Source organism: Thamnophis sirtalis, unplaced genomic scaffold, assembly GCF_051295495.1.
Source record: "Thamnophis sirtalis isolate CommonGarterSnake01/CBP01778 unplaced genomic scaffold, rThaSir2_p1.2 scaffold_7, whole genome shotgun sequence".
Classification (NCBI taxonomy): Eukaryota; Metazoa; Chordata; class Lepidosauria; order Squamata; family Natricidae; genus Thamnophis; species Thamnophis sirtalis.
The window spans coordinates 92476468-92497110 of NW_028261387.1; the positions used below are offsets into that span (position 1 = coordinate 92476468).

Here is a 20643-nt window from a genome sequence, read left to right on the forward strand (position 1 = left end):
GGTGAGTGGGTGGGTTTAAAGGCACAATGACTATACATGTATACTTTTTTTTTTGTTCTATTTCTTTTTTTAAAAAAAGGAGGAGAATACATGTTAAAATTAAATATGTATATGGAAAAGGAATTATAAGCACCATCAACATAAAATGGAGCTCTCTCAGAAGCTGAAATACAACAAGTAAATGAGATGAAGAGTGGGAAGCAGAGGAGAGGAGTAAGGGAAGAAGAGAGGGATAGGAGGGAGGGTAGGAGGGGGAAGAGGAGGAGAGACAGGAGGAGTGGAAAGGGGAGGGAGGAGAAGGAGAGAGGAAGGGGAAGTAGAGAAGGATGACAGAGGGAAGAAAGGAGGGAGGGAGAGGAGAGAGGGAGAAGAAAGTGATGGATAAGATACAAATATGGTGTATGGAGAGCAGAAGAGCCAATAATTGTTTTTGGGAGTTGATGGTTAAGACAAATTGATGTAAACATTTAACAATACAATGTAATGTTGGCTATGTAATAGTATACATGTAGATTATATGTTATGAAAATGAAAACATAAAAAACTTTATTTTTAAAAAAAGGTCGCAAAAGGCAATCACGTGACTCTGGGACCCTGCAACCGTCATAAATGTGAGTCAGTGCTCAAGCATCCAAATGTAAATCTCATGACCATGGGGGATGCTGCAACGGTCATAAGAGTGAAAAACGGCCCCGTTCCTTTTCCCCCCCACTGCTGTCATAACTCTCAACGGTTACTAAACAAACTGTCGTAAGTTGAGGACAACCTGTATGTCCTGGTTGTGAACAACAGTTGTAAGTCAATTTTTCTGAGCGCCTTCATAACTTAGGGCGGCCACTAAACGAATCGCTGTATGTCGAGCACGACAGCAGTGGGTTTCACATTTTGTTACCACCAGTTCGCCGTGCACATGCTCAGCCTTCTGGGCATGGGCTTTGTTTGCGCACACGCCTTCCGCGCATGCCTAAATGGGATGGCACAGAGCAGTCATGGCGAACCAAGGGCCAAAAGGGTCAGGCAGAAATCCTCCCCCGCGCATGCACGTGATCGTCGGGGCCGCTCCCCGGAAAAGCCGAACTTCCGGGTTCTAGCACACATGCGTAACCAATAATCAGGTGGATGGCGCGCATGAGCACACCAGTTTTTGGCACTGCCACGCTTGCGAAGGACAGCTGATTGTCATGCACGCCAGACACCCAGAAAACAAACAGGCAAGGCCATGCGTGCCGGGCAACATGGCTTGGTGTGCCACTTTGGCCGCGCGTGCCATAGGTTTGCCATCACGGGCATTTGAGCCTTCCGCGCATGCCTAAACAGGACGGCATAGAGTCGGGGTGCGTGGGAGGCCCACCTACAATTTATGCTACAGGTTTGAGTGAACCACGATGTAGAAAAGATGTGGAGACTCTGGAAAGAGGGCAGAGAAGAGCAAGAAAGAGCATGAGGGGACTGGAGGCTAAAACAGATGAAGAACGGTTGCAGGAAGTGGGCATGGCTAGTTTAATAGAAAGAAGGACTAGGGGAGACATGATAGCAGTCTTCCAATATCTCAGGGGCTGCCACAAAGGAGAGGAAGTCAAGCTATTCTCCAAAGGGTAGGACAAGAAGCAATGGGTGGAAACTAATCAAGGAGAGAAGCAACTTAGAAGTGAGGGGAAATTTCCTGACAGTGAGAACAATTGATCAGTGGAACAGAGGTTGCCTCCAGAAGCTGTGAATGCCCCAACAGTGGAAGTCTTTAAGATGATGCTGGATATCCATTTGTCTGAAACGGTATAGGGTTTCCTGCCTAGGCAGGGAGTTAGACTAGAAGACCTCCAAGGTCCCTCCCTTCCAACTCTGCTATTGTATTGTATAAACTCTAGAAAGAGTGCAAAGAAGAGCAACAAAGATGAAAACATATGAAGAATGGTTGCAGGAACTGGGTATGTCTAGTTTAATAGAAAGAAGGACTAGGGGAGACATGATAGCAGTCTTCCACTATCTCAGGGGTTGCCCCAAAGAAGAGGGAGTCAAACTATTCTCCAAAGCACTTGAGGGCAAGACGAGAAGCAATGGGTGGAAACTAATCAAGGAGAGAAGCAACTTAGAACTGAGGAGAAATTTCCTGACAGTCAGAACAATGAATCAGTGGAACAGAAGTTGCCTCCAGAAGTTGTGAATGCCCCAACACTGGAAGTCTTTAAGAAGATGTTGGATAGCCATTTGTCTGGAACGGTATGTGGTTTCCTGCCTAGGTACGGGGTTGGACTAGAAGACCTCCAAGGTCCCTTCCAACTCTGGTATTGTATTGTATTGTATAAACTCTAGAAAGAGTGCAGAGAAGAGCAACAAAGAGGATGAGGGGACTGGAGACCAAAACATATGAAGAACGGTTGCAGGAACTGGGTATGTTTAGTTTAATGAAAAGAAGGACTAGGGGAGACATGATAGCAGTCTTCCAATATCTCAGGGGTTGCCACAAAGAAGAGGGAGTCAAACTATTCTCCAAGGCACCTGAGGGTAGGACAAGAAGCAATGGGTGGAAACTAATCAAGGAGAGAAGCAACTTAGAAGTGAGGAGAAATTTCCTGACAGTGAGAACAATGAATCAGTGGGACAGAAGTTGCCTCCAAAAGTTGTGAATGCCCCAACATTGGAAGTCTTTAAGAAGATGTTGGACAGCCGTTTGTCTGGAACGGTATGGGGTTTCCTGCCTAGGTACGGGGTTGGACTAGAAGACCTCCAAGGTCCCTTCCAACTCTGCTATTGTATGTAGAGCCAGTCTGAAGCGGCTGAATGCCACCTTTAGAGCACTACTAATAGGAGGCATCCGGCAAAACCTGAGCTGAATTTGAACAAGGTAATTGGGGTGTTTACCTTTGGAGGAGAAACTATTTGGAGATTCCAGGGAAAATTGGCTTCGGCTTCCTCTTCCCGCTGTCATTCAGCAATCTTACTTTTGCTGATTAGGTTACCAGCCCTCAAGACTTTGTCCTCTTGCAATTCCTACCTGACGGAGGACCATGACTAGGCATTTTTAATTGGGTCACTTCAATGTTCCTTTTGTACACAGTCAGCAATTAAGCTAACGGCTCTCGTTACATACGAATAACAGAGTTGGGAGGGACCTTGGTCCTTGGAGGTCTTCTAGTCCAACCCCCTGAGGATGTTCTCCAAAGCACCTGAGGGCAAGACGAGAAGCAATGGGTGGAAACTAATCAAGGAGAGAAGCAACTTAGAGGAGAAATTTCCTGAAAGTTAGAACAGTGGAACAAGTTGCGTCCAGAAGCTGTGAATGCTCCAACACTGGAAGTTTTAAAGAAGAGATTGGATATCTATTTGTCTGAAGCGGTGTAGGGTTCCCTGTCTAAGCAGGGGGTTGGACTAGAAGACCTCCAAGGTCCCTTCCAACCCTGTTATTCTAGTAACAGGTCCCCAGGAACACAATGGTTTGTTCCAGTGTTGGGTTGCTGCCGGTTCGGCCTGGTTCGGCCACATCGGTAGTGGAATTTAGGCCTGGGTGACAGATCGAGGCCTGCCATGCCCCCGAATGGGTCCCCTCACCACTGCTCGGCCACATTTTTTAATATATATTTTTATTCTTTTCCTTAAAGAAAAAACAAAACAACACATACAAAACAAAAGCAAGAAAAAAACCCCACAACTTTCCTCCATTTCATCAAGCATGTCGTTTGGTTACAAGTTTTTGTGCATCAATTTTTGAGATTAAGAATAACATCACTGGTTTTGCATTAAACATAACTGGATATTTCGCTGTCATTGAGCATTATGTGTTCAAATTAACCTTAAAATTCTTTCGTTTGTAACGATCCTTATTTCCTTGATTTCATAATCATCTGTCAAATAACAATGTCTTTAAAGTATTATAATATCACCTATCTCTAAGGAGAGAAAGAGGAGATTAGAACAAAGAATTCCCATTTATTTATAATATACATTTATATTTTCAATTGACCATAATGTCACCAATCATCCAGAGTTCCAAAAATAGTTTTCCATTATTAATTATTAATCCATATAGGAGTTAAATATTTCAATTCATAACCCCTGGTATACCCAAATATTATTTATCAGCACAAATATGACACTATATATATCACAACCCCTGGTATGCCCCAATTATGGGAGGAAGCTAATTGCTTTCATTCTCTGTCCATCGGCTCGTCACAAGAGACCATCCAGACAGAAAGCCCAATATTTTACTGTTGCCATTGTTACATTTTGTGTTGTATTTGTGCTGATAAATAAATAAAGGGAGACTAGTATAGATCTATTTCAAGCTATTTAGCTCTCATCAGCTAGCCATACCCTTACTGGGATTCAAACCTGTGCTGTATTACATCTTAGGCAAATGTCTTAACCATTAAGCCACAATATATATATATATATATATATATATATATATATATATATATATATATATATATATATATATATATATATATATATATATATATATATATATATATATATATATATATATATATATATATATATATATATATATATATATATATATATTGTTCATTACATCATCATTGATCCGGATTGAGGTTTGGTTTAGCAATCTACTTACGAAAGACCAGGACTCGAGACCACGAAGGTGCGAGAGAAACAGCTTTATTGATGCATCAAGAGTTCAGCGTGCTCGCACACCAAAACTGAACTGCCTGGGCTACGCCCTGGGCAGTGATTTTATACCTTTTAATCACACTTCGTAAATCAGTAGGCGTTACAATAGGCGTATACATATTGATTGTCCAAGCCCCCTGTTTAGGACAGGGAAGTACATTTTGGAAAAATACAATGCAGAAGTGAATCCTAATAGTCATAAAAACAATAGCAATAGCAGTTAGACTTATATACCGCTTCATAGGGCTTTCAGCCCTCTCTAAGCGGTTTACAGAGTCAGCATATCGCCCCCCACAGTCTGGGCCCTCATTTCACCCACCTCGGAAGGATGGAAGGCTGAGTCAACCTTGAGCCGGTGAGATTAGAACCGCTGAACTGCAGATAACAGTCAGCTGAAGTGGCCTGCAGTACTGCACCCTAACCATTGCGCCACCTCGGCTCTCAAGACAGAAAAAGTGCTGAGATGATGCCCACATTATTCTGTCATTTGGCTATTCTACACCCACATTACTTCCGTGTGCCATCCTTGTGCAGTATCTTGCGACATGTTCCCGTAATATTTGTAATACTCATGAGGAAGTTGGAGAGAAAGTTCACTCAAGCTAAAGATCAAGCTAATTTTTCAGCCTATTAGGACCACCTAACCTGACCAGCCACTGGTGGGTTTACCTGTGCACCCCCTCCTGCCTCAGTTTGATATACAAAGATCTTTCTAATATAAAATGATGTCAGCCTCTGCTTTGCTATCGCTTCGGCTGCCATGAAACGGGGAGGGAGGGCATGGTATTTGGGAGGGGTTACTCATTGTGCTGGAGGAAGGTTCTGGAGTTCACCGGCTGATCGGACTACGCATGCGTGGGTGTTCCCGCCAGGACCAACGGCACCGACATTCCATCTTCGTGATGCCTTTTGAAGTTATCTCACACCTGACACTTGGAAGAATTATGATTGGACTGGAACTGTGATGCCAAGGGGTGGGGAATGGGCTATTCTATATATCAATCGCTTTCGCGCCTAAATAATCAGACTTCGCTTCGCTATGCCTTTAATCATTCTTAATTAGTAAAAGTACACTTGATTTCCACACATGGAGTCTCGTGGTCTTTCTTTCCTAATTAATTAATGGAGAGGTGCTGACAAATGGTCACTACATACAGTTATACCAAAGTGTTCAAATCATCCCACTCTTACTCCATTTTCTTCTTCAGTGACGGCGTGCGCACATTTCACTGTAAATTGTCCTGCACATTCGAACCAGTAGTAAAACCGACAGCAACCCACCCCTGGTTTGTTCGCAGCACAGATACAGGTAACCCTCGACTTACAATAGTTGATTTAGTGACCATTCACAAGTTACAACGGCATTGAAAAAACCGAGTTATGACCTTTTTCAGACTTACAACCGTCACAGCATCCTCGATTGACGTTCAGATGCTTGACAACTGACTCACTTGTATGACGGTCGCAGTGTCACGCGATCCCGTTTTACGACCTTCTGACAAGCAAAGTCAAGGGGGAAGCCCGACTCGCTTAACAACCGCGTGACTAATTTAACAAGTTCGGCGATTCCCTTAACCCATGTGGCGAGAAAAGCTGTAAAACGGGGCAAGCTGGTTTAAACACAGGTTTCGCTTCGCGGCAGAAATGTTGGCTTCGGTTGTGGTCGTAAGTCGAGGACCGCCTGCATAACTGAGGGGAACAGGGTGGGAGATAGCTCCACGCCCATCAGGTTTGCTCGGAAAGTAATCATTTTGACCCACAGCGAATTGCAGCACATCTGCACAGTTGTTTAGAGCAGTGTTTCTCAACCTTGGCAACTTGAAGATGTCCGGACTTCAACTCCCAGAATTCCCCAGCCAGCTGGCTGGGGAATTCTGGGAGTTGAAGTCCGGACATCTTCAAGTTGTCAAGGTTGAGAAACACTGGTTTAGAGGCCAACTTCAAGAAAGACGCTATTGCTTTAAGAAATGCCCCCCCCCCCTTGAAGTTTAGTCTGAGCACCAAAGCAGAAGCACCATGAGAACATTTGGCTTCTTTTCATGTGCAGCAGAGATGCTGGTGGCCATCTGGATGGCCTTTTTTCATGTCGCTGCCCTCATAGAGGCCTTTTGAAATGCTCCTCTAAAAGAACAGAAAACTTTAGCAACTAGGATTTAGCAAGCTTGAACATTGGGCTCTATCTAATAAAATGAAATTCAAGGGTGAAAAGAGTAAGGTTCTACATTTAGGCATGAAAAGCAAAATGCACAGGTACAGTATAGGTGGTACCTTGCTCAATAGTAGTAACTGTGAGAGGGATCTTGGAGTCCTAGTGGACAACCATTTAAATAGGAGCCAGCCGTGTGTAGCAGCTGCCAAAAAAGCCAACACAGTTCTAGGCTGCATCAACAGAGGGAGAGAATCAAGATCACGTGAAGGGTTAATACCACTTTATAAGGACTTGGTAAGGCCACACTTGGAATACGGCATTCAGATTTGGTCGCCACAATGTAGAAAAGATGTGGAGACTCTAGAAAGAGTGCAGAGAAGAGCAAGAAAGAGGATTAGGGGACTGGAGGCTAAAACATATGAAGAACGGTTGCAGGAACTGGGTATGTCTAGTTCAATGAAAAGAAGGACTGGGGAGACATGATAGCAGTCTTCCAATATCTCAGGGGTTTCCACAAAGAAGAGGGAGTCAAACTATTCTCCAAGCACCTGAGGGCAGGACAAGAAGCAATGGGTGGAAACTAATCAAGGAGAGAAGCAACTTACAACGGAGGAGAAATTTCCTGACAGTTAGAACAATGAATCAGTGGAACAGAAGTTGCCTCCAGAAGTTGTGAATGCCCCAACACTGGAAGTCTTTAAGAAGATGTTGGATAGCCATTTGTCTGAAACGGTATATGGTTTCCTGCTTAGGCAGGGGGTTGGACTAGAAGACCTCCAAGGTCCCTTCCAACTCTGCTATTGTATTGTAAAAGCCCAGAGAGGGCATAAAACCAGGGACTCTCAGCATCTCTCCCCCTTTTTTCTTCTTCACGCAACATCTTCAAGGCATGTCATTCTGTCCACCATTAAAACCGTCTTTCCAAAAAAGCCACCATTGTTTCCAAGGTCTTTTTCCCCACTTGGAACTGAACCCAGAAAGATTATTTCATCCAATACCGTCTCATATGTTCCTTCGGGAGGGGAGGAAGCAGAGAAGCAAGATTGTCACTGCGGGGGATAAGTCACTGGGACAAGTTCTCAGGCTTTGTGGGTTGTGTTGTGATAATCAATAAAAGTTACAATTTAACTCCAACCCAGGCTCAAGGATCTCCTTCTGGATGGCCACCTATAAAAGAAGCAGGGCCTGTTGAACAGTAGACTCCGTCTGAAATAAATCCCTTCCTGGCCTTAAAAAAGAAAGTATCCGGTTAAGAATCCCACCTTCTGATTTCCTTCTCCTGCAACGGCACCCAAAACCACTCCAAAGGTTACAACACGACTAACGGGTGCAACACAACTGCATTGGCACCCAGGAATTGCGATTTGTGACCGGCCAAGAGGGTGCAAAGGCGAGGAATAGCTGAAATTTCGCTCAAGTCTGAAAAGGTAAGCATTTGTGTAAAGCAGGAGTTGAAGTCCACAAATCGTAAAGGGGTCAGCCGTGCTGACTCAGGAATTCTGGGAGTTGAAGTCCACAAGTCATAGAGAGGCCAGCCGTGCTGGCTCAGGAATTCTGGGAGTTGAAGTCCACAAGCCATAGAGAGGCCAGCCGTGCTGACTCAGGAATTCTGGGAGTTGAAGTCCACAAGTCATAGAGAGGCCAGCCGTGCTGGCTCAGGAATTCTGGGAGTTGAAGTCCACAAGTCATAGAGAGGCCAGCTGTGCTGGCTCAGGAATTCTGGGAGTTGAAGTCCACAAGTCATAGAGAGGCCAGCTGTGCTGGCTCAGGAATTCTGGGAGCTGAAGTCCACAAGCCATAGAGAGGCCAGCCGTGCTGACTCAGGAATTCTGGGAGTTGAAGTCCACAAGTCATAGAGAGGCCAGCCGTGCTGGCTCAGGAATTCTGGGAGTTGAAGTCCACAAGTCATAGAGAGGCCAGCCGTGCTGGCTCAGGAATTCTGGGAGTTGAAGTCCACAAGTCATAGAGAGGCCAGCCGTGCTGGTTCAGGAATTCTGGGAGTTGAAGTCCACAAGTCATAGAGAGGCCAGCCGTGCTGGCTCAGGAATTCTGGGAGCTGAAGTCCACAAGTCATAGAGAGGTCAGCCGTGCTGCCTCAGGAATTCTGGGAGCTGAAGTCCACAAGTCATAGAGAGGTCAGCCGTGCTGGCTCAGGAATTCTGGGAGTTGAAGTCCACAAGTCATAGAGAGGCCAGCCGTGCTGGCTCAGGAATTCTGGGAGTTGAAGTCCACAAGTCATAGAGAGGCCAGCCGTGCTGGCTCGGGAATTCTGGGAGTTGAAGTCCACAAGTCATAGAAAGGCCAGCCGTGCTGGCTCAAGAATTCTGGGAGTTGAAGTCCACAAGTCATAGAGAGGCCAGCCGTGCTGGCTCGGGAATTCTGGGAGCTGAAGTCCACAAGTCATAGAGAGGCCAGCCGTGCTGGCTCGGGAATTCTGGGAGTTGAAGTCCACAAGCCATAGAGAGGTCAGCCGTGCTGGCTCAGGAATTCTGGGAGCTGAAGTCCACAAGTCATAGAGAGGTCAGCCGTGCTGGCTCAGGAATTCTGGGAGTTGAAGTCCACAAGTCATAGAGAGGCCAGCCGTGCTGGCTCAGGAATTGTGGGAGTTGAAGTCCACAAGTCATAGAGAGGTCAGCCGTTCTGGCTCAGGAATTCTGGGAGTTGAAGTCCACACCTTCTGGCTGAGGAATTCTGGGAGCTGAAGCCCACAAGTCATAAAGGAGTCAGCTGTGCTGGCTCAGGAATTCTGGGTCCACAAGTCATGAAAGGGGCTGTCGTTCTCCCCACCCTGGTGTAAAACATGCCTTGCACGAGGTTGTGTAATACATGCTGTGGCTTTATTTGGGTGGGTCAAAACTCGGGATAGTTATGATGCTTAAGATGCTCAGTTTTCCCTGAGTAAGATGGGCAGCCAATCAATTTTACAAATAAATTAATTAATCGAATGTGTTGTACAGGTAGCCTTCGACTTTCAGTGCCATTGTAACTTTGAACGGTTGCTGAATGAAAAAGTCGTAAGTTAAGGACTCTGTATTAGATGTTGCTAGGGGTTTCCGAACTTGGCTGAGGAATCCTGGGAGTTGAAGTCCACAATTCTTAAAGTCACCAAGTTTTGGAGGCTCCTGGTTTAGGCTTAACTAACCTCCCCATCAGCTGGGCTGCCTGATGAGGCATAAAGGGTGAAAGCCCTAGAGGGGACTTCCCTATATGGAGCCAATCTAGGAATCCCATGATGATGAGGGAGAGGATGATGGAGAAGGAGGAGAAGGAGGGAGAAGAAGAGGAAGAGGGAGGAGAAGAAGAAGAGGAGGAGAAGGGAGGAGGAAGAGAAGGAGAAGAAGAGGAGGAGGAAGAGAGGGAGGAGGAGGAGGAAAAGAAGAGGAGGAGGAAGAGGGGGGAGGATAAGAAAAAGGAGAAAGATTACTATAGTTCACTTCCGTAGAGTCTTATGAAGGGAAAGAATAACATGGAAAGAAAGAGACCTCTTAAGCATTTCCAAACTCCATCTATGGGGTCCTTGACTGCATCACTGCGGTTTGGTTTACTTTAAAAAAATAATAATAATAAAGCCCCACCGGGGGAAGCCACCGCCTCTGAGCCATCTTTGCAACATCTGGACTTCCAGGACTGGGCAGGGCAATCTTATTTGTCTCGCTCTCTCCAATATTTCTCCCCCCAGCTGTGGTTGTCAAACTCTACAACGCCAGCCATGAGAACAAAGAGAGTCCTTCTTTCTTTGCAAGAAAGAGACGGTCGGGGGGTGGGGGTGGGGGGGCGTTTGAAACCCATGGAGAGAGAGTCCTTGATTTATGACTTAACACTGGTTGGTTAGCAATCATTTGAAGTTGGGCCCAGCTGAAAGAAGGGACTTAGGATACTCAGATCTGAAGTTCCGAGAGTTTAGGGGGGGGACGACCTCCCTTTATGGTCACGTGACCGCACTTTAGAACAGAACGGAACGGAACGGAATGGAAAAGAAATAAGGAATAGAATAAAAATAGAAATAAGGAATAGAATAAGAATAGAATAGAATAGAATAGAATAGAATGGAATAGAATGGAATGGAAAAGAAATAAGGAATAGAATAGAATAGAATTAAGGAATAGAATAAGAATAGAATAGAATGGAATAGAACGGAATGGAAAAGAAATAAGGAATAGAATAGAATTAAGGAATAGAATAAGAATAGAATAGAATAGAATGGAATAGAATGGAATGGAATGGAAAAGAAATAAGGAATAGAATAGAAATAAGGAATAGAATAGAAATAAGGAATATAATAAAAATAGAAGGAATAGAATAGAATTAAGGAATAGAATAAGAATAGAATAGAATTAAGGAATAGAATAGAATGGAATAGAAAAGAAATAAGGAGTAGAATAGAAATAAGGAATAGAATAAAAATAGAAGGAATAGAATAGAATTAAGGAATAGAATAGAATGGAATGGAATGGAAAAGAAATAAGGAATAGAATAGAAATAACGAATAGAATAAGAATAAAATAAAATTAAGGAATAGAATAGAATGGAATGGAATAGAAAAGAAATAAGGAATAGAATAAAAATAGAAGGAATAGAATAGAATTAAGGAATAGAATAAGAATAGAATAGAATAAAATGGAATGGAATGGAAAAGAAATTAGGAATGGAATAGAAATAAGGAATAGAATAAGAATAGAATAGAATTAAGGAATATAATAGAATGGAATGGAATCGAATAGAAAAGAAATAAGGAGTAGAATAGAAATAAGGAATAGAATAAAAATAGAAGGAATAGAATAGAATTAAGGAATAGAATAAGAATAGAATAGAATTAAGGAATAGAAAAAAGAATAGAATGGAATGGAATGGAATTTTTATTGCCCAAGTGTGATTAGAGACGCAAGGAATTTGTCTTTGGTGCAGATGCCATGTAGAAATACTGACTCCCATTTTCCTATCCTATTTGAAGATCCTAACTTCTTTATAAGAAAAACCCAGAAAGATTAGCTAACAATCTCCACAAATTGCCTATTTTTTCCCCCTCCTTTAAGCAGTTCTTTATTTGATGACCTCTGGTTTAAAACAAAGCTGTAATCATTCAGAAATTGCAGTCATGAAATCTGTCCAAGGTCCATATTTATGGACCAATTCAGTGAGGAATGTTAAGGAGGATTGCATATTGTGACACTTCTGATCATTGGGCCAATAAGGCACCTGTGCAATTTTCTGAAGGTTGCGCAAAAAAAAATCAAGTTAAATCTCTTCATACAAGTGGATTCTATCCCTGGTTAATGTTTAACGTTAAAGATTATATGTCTCATAAAAGTGTCATAATATAAGCATTAAAGAGGATTCTGCACACCGCAAATGATCTCTTTTTACTGTCTGTGATTGCCAGTCCTTGACAGGTGCACCAGTCACGAAACCGAGCCACATAAGCCAATTCTATTTCATTGCAAACTATATAGCAATAGCACTTAGATTTATATGTCGCTTTACGGTGCTTTTACAGCCCTCTCTAAGTGGTTTACAGAGTCAGCATCTTGACCCCAACAATCTGGGTCCTCATTTGACCCACCTCGAAAGGAGGAAAGGCTGAGTCAAACATGAGCCGGGTGCAGGGGTGGGTTTCAACCGGTTCGCGGCGGTCCCTGCGAACCAGTTGGTCGGCGAACCCGGAAGTAAGTAACTTCCGGGAACAGCGAACAGCCCGCCCGCCCGCGGTCCTTACCCGGTTTTGACGAGTTCTGCGCTTCCATGCATGTGCAGGACGCATACAGCGCCTGCGCGATCCTCCAGGAGCAGCTGGAGCGTCGCGCAGACACTAGTACGTATGCGTGCACCGCGCGCGTGCACAAGGATGCCGCCGGCCCCGTTCCAACCGAACCGGTTGGAATGGGGTGAGAAACCCACCCCTGGCCGGGTGGGTTTGAACTCATGGCAGTGGGCAGAGTTAGCCTGCAATGCTGCAATCTAACAGGATGGATGGATGGATGGATGGATGGATGGATGGATGGATGGATGGATGGATGGATGGAGGGAGGGAGGGAGGGAGGGAGGGAGGGTGGGTGGGAGGGAAAGAGGGAGGGAATGGGGATGGGTTCCAGCAGTCACTACCGCTGGTTCGCTTGTGGGTATTGTTCTGTCCCCCCTTCACGGCTTGTTAACAAACGGCAAGACGAATAAACTTAAAAGGAACTTTCTTTATCAGTTCTCAGTTCAAACTGGCTTCGAGCCCAAAAATAACAGACATACAGTCTCTTTCAAGCAGATAACAGAATACAAAACAACTCTTACAAGCAATGCACTTCTTCCAAAGTCTCCACGAATCAGGGTTACATGAAACACCAAAGCACTTATCCAAGCGTATCAAGCAATGTTGTACGAACCCAGGAACGCACGAAGGAACGTTGACTCCTGCGACTAGGGCGTGGCAGCATCCGTCCTTTTATCTCCAAACCTGCCCCTAACAAGCCCCCAGCTGCATAATGAATCTTGTATCCCGAAAAGACTCACAGCAGACATCTGCTGAGTCACAACAGGTATGCCCCACACGCACTTGATGCGCATTGTGCGTGCATGCGCAGAGCAATAAAAAATGTTCTGCACTTGCACAGAAGCAAAAAAACAAGATGGCAGTTCCAGCTATCCAAGCTGCCAAACTACCGCTGTTTCGGCTGAACCGGGCCAAACCAGTAAGAACCCACCACTAGGAGGGAGGGAGGGAGGGAGGGAGGGAGGGAGGAAGGGCAATAGCAATAGCAGTTAGACTTATATACCACTTCACAGTGCTTTACAGCCCTCTCTAAGCGGTTTACACAGCCTTTTGCCCCCAACTATCTGGGGTCCTCATTTTACCCACCTTGGAAGGTTGGAAGGCTGAGTCAACTTTGAGCCTGGTGAGACTCGAACTGCCAAATCGCAGGCAGCCGGCAGTCAGCAGAAGTAGCCTGCAGTACTGCACTCTCACCACTGCGCCCCCGCGGCTCTTATATTAACAGAGCCTCACGGTTTTGACAGTACAATTCTCCCGCCATCAACTTTAACAGGCTGATAACATTGCTGGCTGGAGAATTCTGGGAGTTGAAGTCCACGCTTCTTAAAAGTTGTCAAGATTGAGAAACACTGAGTTTATGGCTCTAAGGATAACCTTCAACTTGCAATCGCAACTGGGGCCCCAAATTTTGTTGCGAAGTGAGACCTGTTTTAAGTTAATTTTGTCTCATTTTACAATCTTTCTCGCCACGGTTGTTAAGCGAATCTGGCTTCCCCATCGACTTTGCTTGTCAGAAGGTCGCAATAGGTGATCACGTATCTCTGGGACATGGCAATCGTCATAAAGATGAGTCAGTTGCCAAGGGTCTGAATTCTGATCCGTGACCACGCGGATGCTCCGACGGTTGTAAGTGTGAAAAGCGGTAATGTCATTTTTTTTAGTGCCATTGTACCTTCGGATGGTCACTAAATGAACTGTTGTAAGTCGAGGATTGCCTGTACTACTTATTTGACATCCCTTGGCTTTGGCTTTGTGAGGATAGTGTCTGGTCATTGTTTGCACACCACCCAGTTGGAAAAATTCCAAAAGCCCACCACCAGTTGGGATACCGTTGGGACGGCCTTCTCAAAAGAGTTTCTATTATTTTCATCTTCTCGTTGCTTCTTCACAGATTCGTCTTGGATTCGGCAGGCTGAAACATGTCCAGAGTCTTCTCCACCAGCCTCCGTTGCCGGTTGCCCGTCCTGCTCTTTGTCTTCCAAGCGGCCCTCCTCTTCATCTTTCTGCTCTTCGCGACGTACGACCAACACACGGATGCTGCCAGCCAGCCAGCCGATGTTGACCCGGCTGTTAACCAGCTCTACGTCTTCTTCTCCCTCTTCCAAGACATCCAGTTGATGTTGTTGGTCGGCCTCGGGTTGCTGCTGGCGTTCATGAAAGGCTACGGTGTCAGCGCTGTGGCGTACAACTTCCTCCTGTCCAACTTCTGCATGCAGTGGGCGCTAATCGTGCAAGGGTTTGTCTACCACTACCACGAGGGGAAGATCCACCTAGGCCTCTACAACCTCCTGACTGCCGAGTTTGCCACCGTGACTGTCCTCATCTCCGCAGGCGCCATCTTGGGCCGAACGAGCCCCATCCAACTTCTCCTCATGGGCTTCTGTGAGGTGCCCCTCTACGTGGCTTCCGAGTGGCTCTTCTTAAGCTACTTCCGAGCGGTGGACATTGGCGGGAGTGTAACCGTCCACGTCTTCTCTTGCTATTTTGGCCTGGGGGCCTCCATAGCTTTGTATCGGTCGGGACTCCAGGCGAGACACCCCAAGGAAACTCCTTCTTACGTCTCTGATCTTCTGTCCTTAGTGGGTGCCGTGTTCCTTTGGGTCTTCTGGCCCAGTTTCGTTTCTGTTCTCGTCCATCCGGGCGACGCCCAACACAGGGCGGTGCTACACACCTGGATGGCCCTCAGCGCTAGCGTCTTGACCACATTTGCCATCTCCAGCCTCTTGGAGAAGAAGGGCAAGGTCAGCATGGCCCACCTACAGAATGCCACCTTGGCTGGAGGCGTGGCCATTGGCACAGTAGCCGACATGGCCATTCATCCCGGTGGGGCATTTCTCCTGGGGATCATGTCCTCCGTGGTCTGCATCTTTGGCTTCAAATATGTGACTCCGTTCTTGGCCAGCAAGCTCCGTATTCAAGACCAGTGTGGGATCCATAACCTCCACGGACTTCCAGGCATCATGGGAGCCGTCGCTGGGATGGTGGCCATTTTGGTAGTCCCAGACGAGGCCTACGGTCACCAGCTTTACCACGTCTTCCCCGCGAGGAGCCCGTCGTTACAAAATGCCACCGTGGAGACCACCTTCATTGGAGAAAGCTCAGGAAGGAGCGCTTCACAGCAGGTTCTTTTTCAAGCTGTAGGCCTGGGCGTCTCGGTCCTTGTGTCCCTCATCGGAGGGTACCTCACGGGGCTGCTTTTAAAACTCCCCTTCTTGGCTCAGCCCCCTGACCCATTCTGCTTTGATGATGAGCTTTATTTTCAAATCCAGAAGCCTCTGGAGACCTTGAGTATCCAGCCGGTGGAGGACCACGCGGATGGAGACCTTCAGATGCCATTGAAGAACAAAGTTTGATTGCCTTTTATTTATCCCCTGTAAAGCGGTAATAAAATTCCTCCGTGGAGTATCCTCCACCACAGGCCGAGATTTCAAGGAGGGTCCTATCTCTGTGAAAATTCCACTGATCGATATTGAGAAGGTGGGATCTGCTAAAAAAAAATTGGGGGGAGGGGAGTGCTTAGCTTTGAATCCGTGACAAAACCTCCCCTTACAAACAGGGGGAACTCTGCTATTTATATCCCACTGCGTCGTGCAGGTTATTTTATTTTATTTATTTATTTTTGTCAACAAGTACAAGGAAAGAGGTATGAAAACACATGGGAAAAATTGCACAAATAACGTGGCACGACAAAACCGCGCTCGACTAAAGCGTGCCCGATTAAACCGCGTCACTGACATCATCAACAGGGCGACAACAGCGAGCGCGGAGAAAGAAGGGCGCTTTAAATAGCGCTTTGAAAGCAAGCCGATTCAAGTTAAGGTAAGGGTTAGGTTTAGGGTTAGGGTTAGGGTTAGGTTTAGGTTTAGGCTTTGGTTAAAGGTTAGGTTTAGGTTAAGGGTTAGGGTTAGGTTTAGGGTTAGGTTTAGGTTTAGGGTTTGGTTAAAGGTTAGGTTTAGGTTAAGGGTTAGGGTTAGGGTTAGGTTTAGGGTTTGGTTAAAGGTTAGGTTTAGGTGAAGGGTTAGGGTTAGGTTTAGGGTTAGGTTTAGGGTTTGGTTAAAGGTTAGGTTTAGGTTAAGGGTTAGGGTTAGGGTTAGGGTTAGGGTTAGGGTTTGGTTAAAGCTTAGGGTTAGGTTAAGGGTTAGGGTTAGGTTTAGAGTTAGGTTAAGGGTTAGGGTTAGGGTTAGGGTTAGGGTTAGGTTAAGGGTTAGGTTAAGGGTTAGGTTTAGGGTTAGGTTAAGGGTTAGGTTTAGGGTTAGGTTTAGGATTAGGTTTAGGGGGGTTAGGTTTAGCTTTAGGGGTTAGGGTTAGGGTTAGGGTTTACAGCGTGCTTTTTTCTCTGCACTGTTGTCGCGCTGTGATGACGTCAGCTATGCGGTTTCGTTGAGCGCCCTTTAGTCGAACGCGGTTTTGTGGTGGAACCCACAAATAAATGGATATAAATAAACAAAACACATACAAAGAGTAGCATTTTTCGGAGTATAAGACGCACACACCCCTCCCAAAAAAAGAAGTGAAAATTTGGGTGCGTCTTATACATTGAATGTAGCCCTACCCACCCACCGGCCGCAACCCTTTGGCCTCTGCCTCCCAGCAATTTACCTCTTTGCAGCCACTTCAATAAGCTATAGCAATCCCTGCAGCCTGAAACAGCTGATGATCGGGAGAAATTGAAAGTGAAACTTGCTGTTTGCTCCTTATATTGCTGAGAGGCAGATTTTTTTTTTCTTGTGCTAATCAGGCTGTTTCCTGCAAGGAGGTAAGTCAACAACTATAAATGCCTATAGAATGTTCAAATGATTAGACTTATTTTTTAAAGACTGCTTTATTATTATTCTAGACAACTTAACAAAATGAAGTGTCCTGAAAGCCATTAATAAAGGAGAATATTTCTAGCTCGGGGTTGACCATGAGGGGTCCTTGGTGCTTTCTGAGCTTGCTGGTTTTCCCTTGCAGACGTTCCCTGACCCAACTAGCTAGCAACATCAGTGCTAGAAGGGAGTGGGATTGGCTCTCTTGATTATATACAGTGGCTTACTTCATCAGTACTGGGGGGAGTGTGATTCCTCCCACCCCGCAATGATAGTTCCTTGATTGGCCTATTGTTTTCCGCTTGATTGTTTGACTGGTGTTAATCCACGCTTATCTGGAGTTCTCTGTGTGGGGTCCTTGGTGCTCTCTGAGCTTGCTTGTTTTACTGCAGATGTTTCATGACCCAACTAGGTAACATCATCAGTGCTAGTAAGGAGTGTGGTTTGCTGTCAGTTTATATTCTGGTGTCTTGCCTGTCTGTGTGGGTGAGGGCGGCCTTAGAGATTGTTTGGTTGAGCTGTTTGCTGATGGCTCTTTGGCCGTTTCTTGACTGGGGTGATGTTTATTTGATTGTTGGTTTGATGTTAGCTCTGGAGTTAATAATCTGTGCTGATCTGGGTGCCGATTCTTGATGGAGAGGTACTGGAGTCTTTTTTCGTTCTGTTTTGGGCTGGTTGATTGTCCCTGTGACCATCCCAGACCAGGCCAAGTGCAAAAACGCCAGGGAATTTCTTAGAAGCCTGGCGCTCTGACAAAACAGCCATCAACAGACACATAGAGATTAACAACGTTTACAGACTTTGCAAAAGAGACAATCCACCAGCCCAAAAGAGGAAAAGATTTTAGGACTTCTCCACCAGGAATCAGCACTCAGATCAGCCTAGATCAACTCCAAGGTCAACTTCAGACCAACAATCAAGTCAGCAACCCGCCAATCAAGAAACTGCCACAGAGCCATCAGCAAACAGCCCAAGCAAAGAATCTCTAAGACAGTGTTTCTCAACCTTGGCAACTTGAAGATGTCTGGACTTCAACTCCCAGAATTCGCTGGCTGGGGAATTCTGGGACTTGAAGTCCAGACATCTTCAAGTTGCTAAGGTTGAGAAACACTGCTCTAAGACCACCCCCCACCCAACACAGACAGGCAAGATACTAGAATATACGCTGACAGCAAACATCACTCCTTACGAGCACTGATGATGTTACCTAGTTGGGTCATGAAACGTCTGCAAGAAAACTAGCAAGCTCAGAGATCACCAAAGATCCCACAGTCCTCCTCCTCCTCCTCCCTTCTCGCACTGATGATGTTACCTAGTTGGGTCATGAAACGGTTCCCCCCCCTCCTCCTCCTCTTCCTCCTCCTCCTCCTCCCTCATTCCCTTCTAGCACTGATGATGTTAGCTAGTTTGGTAATAAAACTTCTGCAAGAAAACAAGCAAGCTCAGTAAGAGCAACAAGGACCCCACAGTTCTCCTCCTCCTCCTCCTTCTCCTCCTCTCCCTTCCAGCACTGATGATGTTACCTAGTTGGGTAATGAAACTGCAAGAAAACAAGCAAGCTCAGAGAGCAACAAGGACCCCACAGTTCCCCCCCTCCTCCTCTTCCTCTTCATCCTCTTCCTTCTAGCACTGATGATGTTACCTAGTTGGGTAATGAAACGTCTGCAAAAAAATCAAGCAAGCTCAGAGAGCAGCAAGGACCCCTCATTTCAATGTTGAGCTACAAATATTGTCCTTTATTGTAATTGTAATTTAATACATTTATATGCTGCCCAATCCCATAGGACTCCGGGCGGCTTACAGAAACAAGACTAAAAGATAAAAAGTTAAAAACAGAAAGAGAGGAAAACAAATTTAAAAGCAACACACCATACACTCAATCTTGGTGGGTCCGGACCTCGTTTGTGTGGTCAACAGCCCCAGGCCTGCCGGAATAGCCAGGTTTTAGTGGCTTTTCAGAAGGCCGAGAGAGTGGGGAGGGTCCGGATCTCTACGGGTAGATCGTTCCACAGGGCCGGAGCAGCTACAGAGAAGGCCCTCCTCCGAGGAGCTGCCAGCCGGCATTGTCCGGTCGATGGCACCTGGAGGAGGCCCAGCCTGTGAGATCTTATCGGCCGTTGGGAGGTATGTGGCAGGAGGCGGTCTCGCAGATATCCAGATATTGTGACATCACCGTTACTTGAGGGATGCCCACTTGGGTGGGGGGCTCCTTTCACACCCACCTGTTATGTTGCCCAACTAAGGGGTGCCCATTTATCTACTGGCGGTCGCCCGCTTTCAAACTCCTGGATCGGCAGGAGCTGGAGCATGTGACAGGAGCTCACCCCATCACCCCACGGCAGCAACCGGCTCTCGAACGCCGGCCTGCCGATCGTCAGACTGACATGCTAACTTTGGGAGTCTGCCCCATTCCTCGGCCCATTTAACGACTGCAATTGCAGGCTTCCATAATTATTGTTGTAAGTTCAAGGACTACTTGTACAGGCAGCTCTTCCACCCCACAGATGCCCTCCAGTGTTTGGGAGGAGGAAGCGGGGAAGCGACCCGTAGATGCACGCCGTTGTTCGGAGCTCTGCAAGGGATTATCTTCGGTTTCCCGGTGGCGGAATTGAGGATTTAATTTAGCGGGGAATTCCAGAGGGGTTTAATTTAGCAAAGGAGTTTGCCTCCGGGGGTGGCCTCCCAACAGGCTGGAGATCAGAGGAGGAGGAGGATCCACCGTCCTCACCACCCACGGTACCCTTCCTTTTGAGGAGGCCACAGTAGCACGACACACTCTTTGGCAAACAACAGCACAACAGGCATCCATGTGCGAACACGGAGACCACAAAACCTCACTCTGTTTTGCTCTGAGGATTTTCCTGCTGCACCCGGGGGGGGGGTGGATGCAAGGTGTGTGTGTGTGTGTGTGTGTGTGTGTGTGTGTGTGTGTGTGTGTGTCCAACACACTCCCCCTCCCAACCTATTACAGGTAATCCACAACTTACAACAGTTCATTGAATGACCAAAGTTACGACGTCACTGAAAAAAAGTGAATTAGGACCGGGGTTTTTTTCCCCCCCGGCACACTTCACAAACATTACAAGATTCTCCACGGTTACATGATCAAAATTTGGATGCTTGGCGGCTGACTCGTAGTTGTGACGGTCCCAGTGTCCTGGGGGTGGGGGGGTGTTTGCCAACATTTGCAACCTTTTTTTTATCGGTAAAGTCAACGGGGAAGGCCAGATTCCCTTAACAACCATGTTGCTAACGGAAACAACTGCAGGGATTCGCTTAACCACCGAAGCAAG

At 46.1% G+C, this 20643-nt stretch overlaps 1 pseudogene across 2 annotated transcripts; it reads left to right on the forward strand.

The window, feature by feature from the left end:
* The first annotated feature begins 286 nt into the window (after positions 1-286).
* On the forward strand, positions 287-15965 carry LOC106552477 (ammonium transporter Rh type B pseudogene; annotated as a pseudogene). 2 transcript variants are annotated; one of them, XR_015697413.1, is made up of 4 exons: positions 287-611; positions 2701-2842; positions 7924-8211; positions 14434-15965. The product of XR_015697413.1 is annotated as an ammonium transporter Rh type B pseudogene, transcript variant X1 (transcript). The 2 variants fall into 2 exon arrangements; XR_015697414.1 differs by lacking the exon at positions 2701-2842.
* The last annotated feature ends 4678 nt before the right edge of the window (positions 15966-20643 follow it).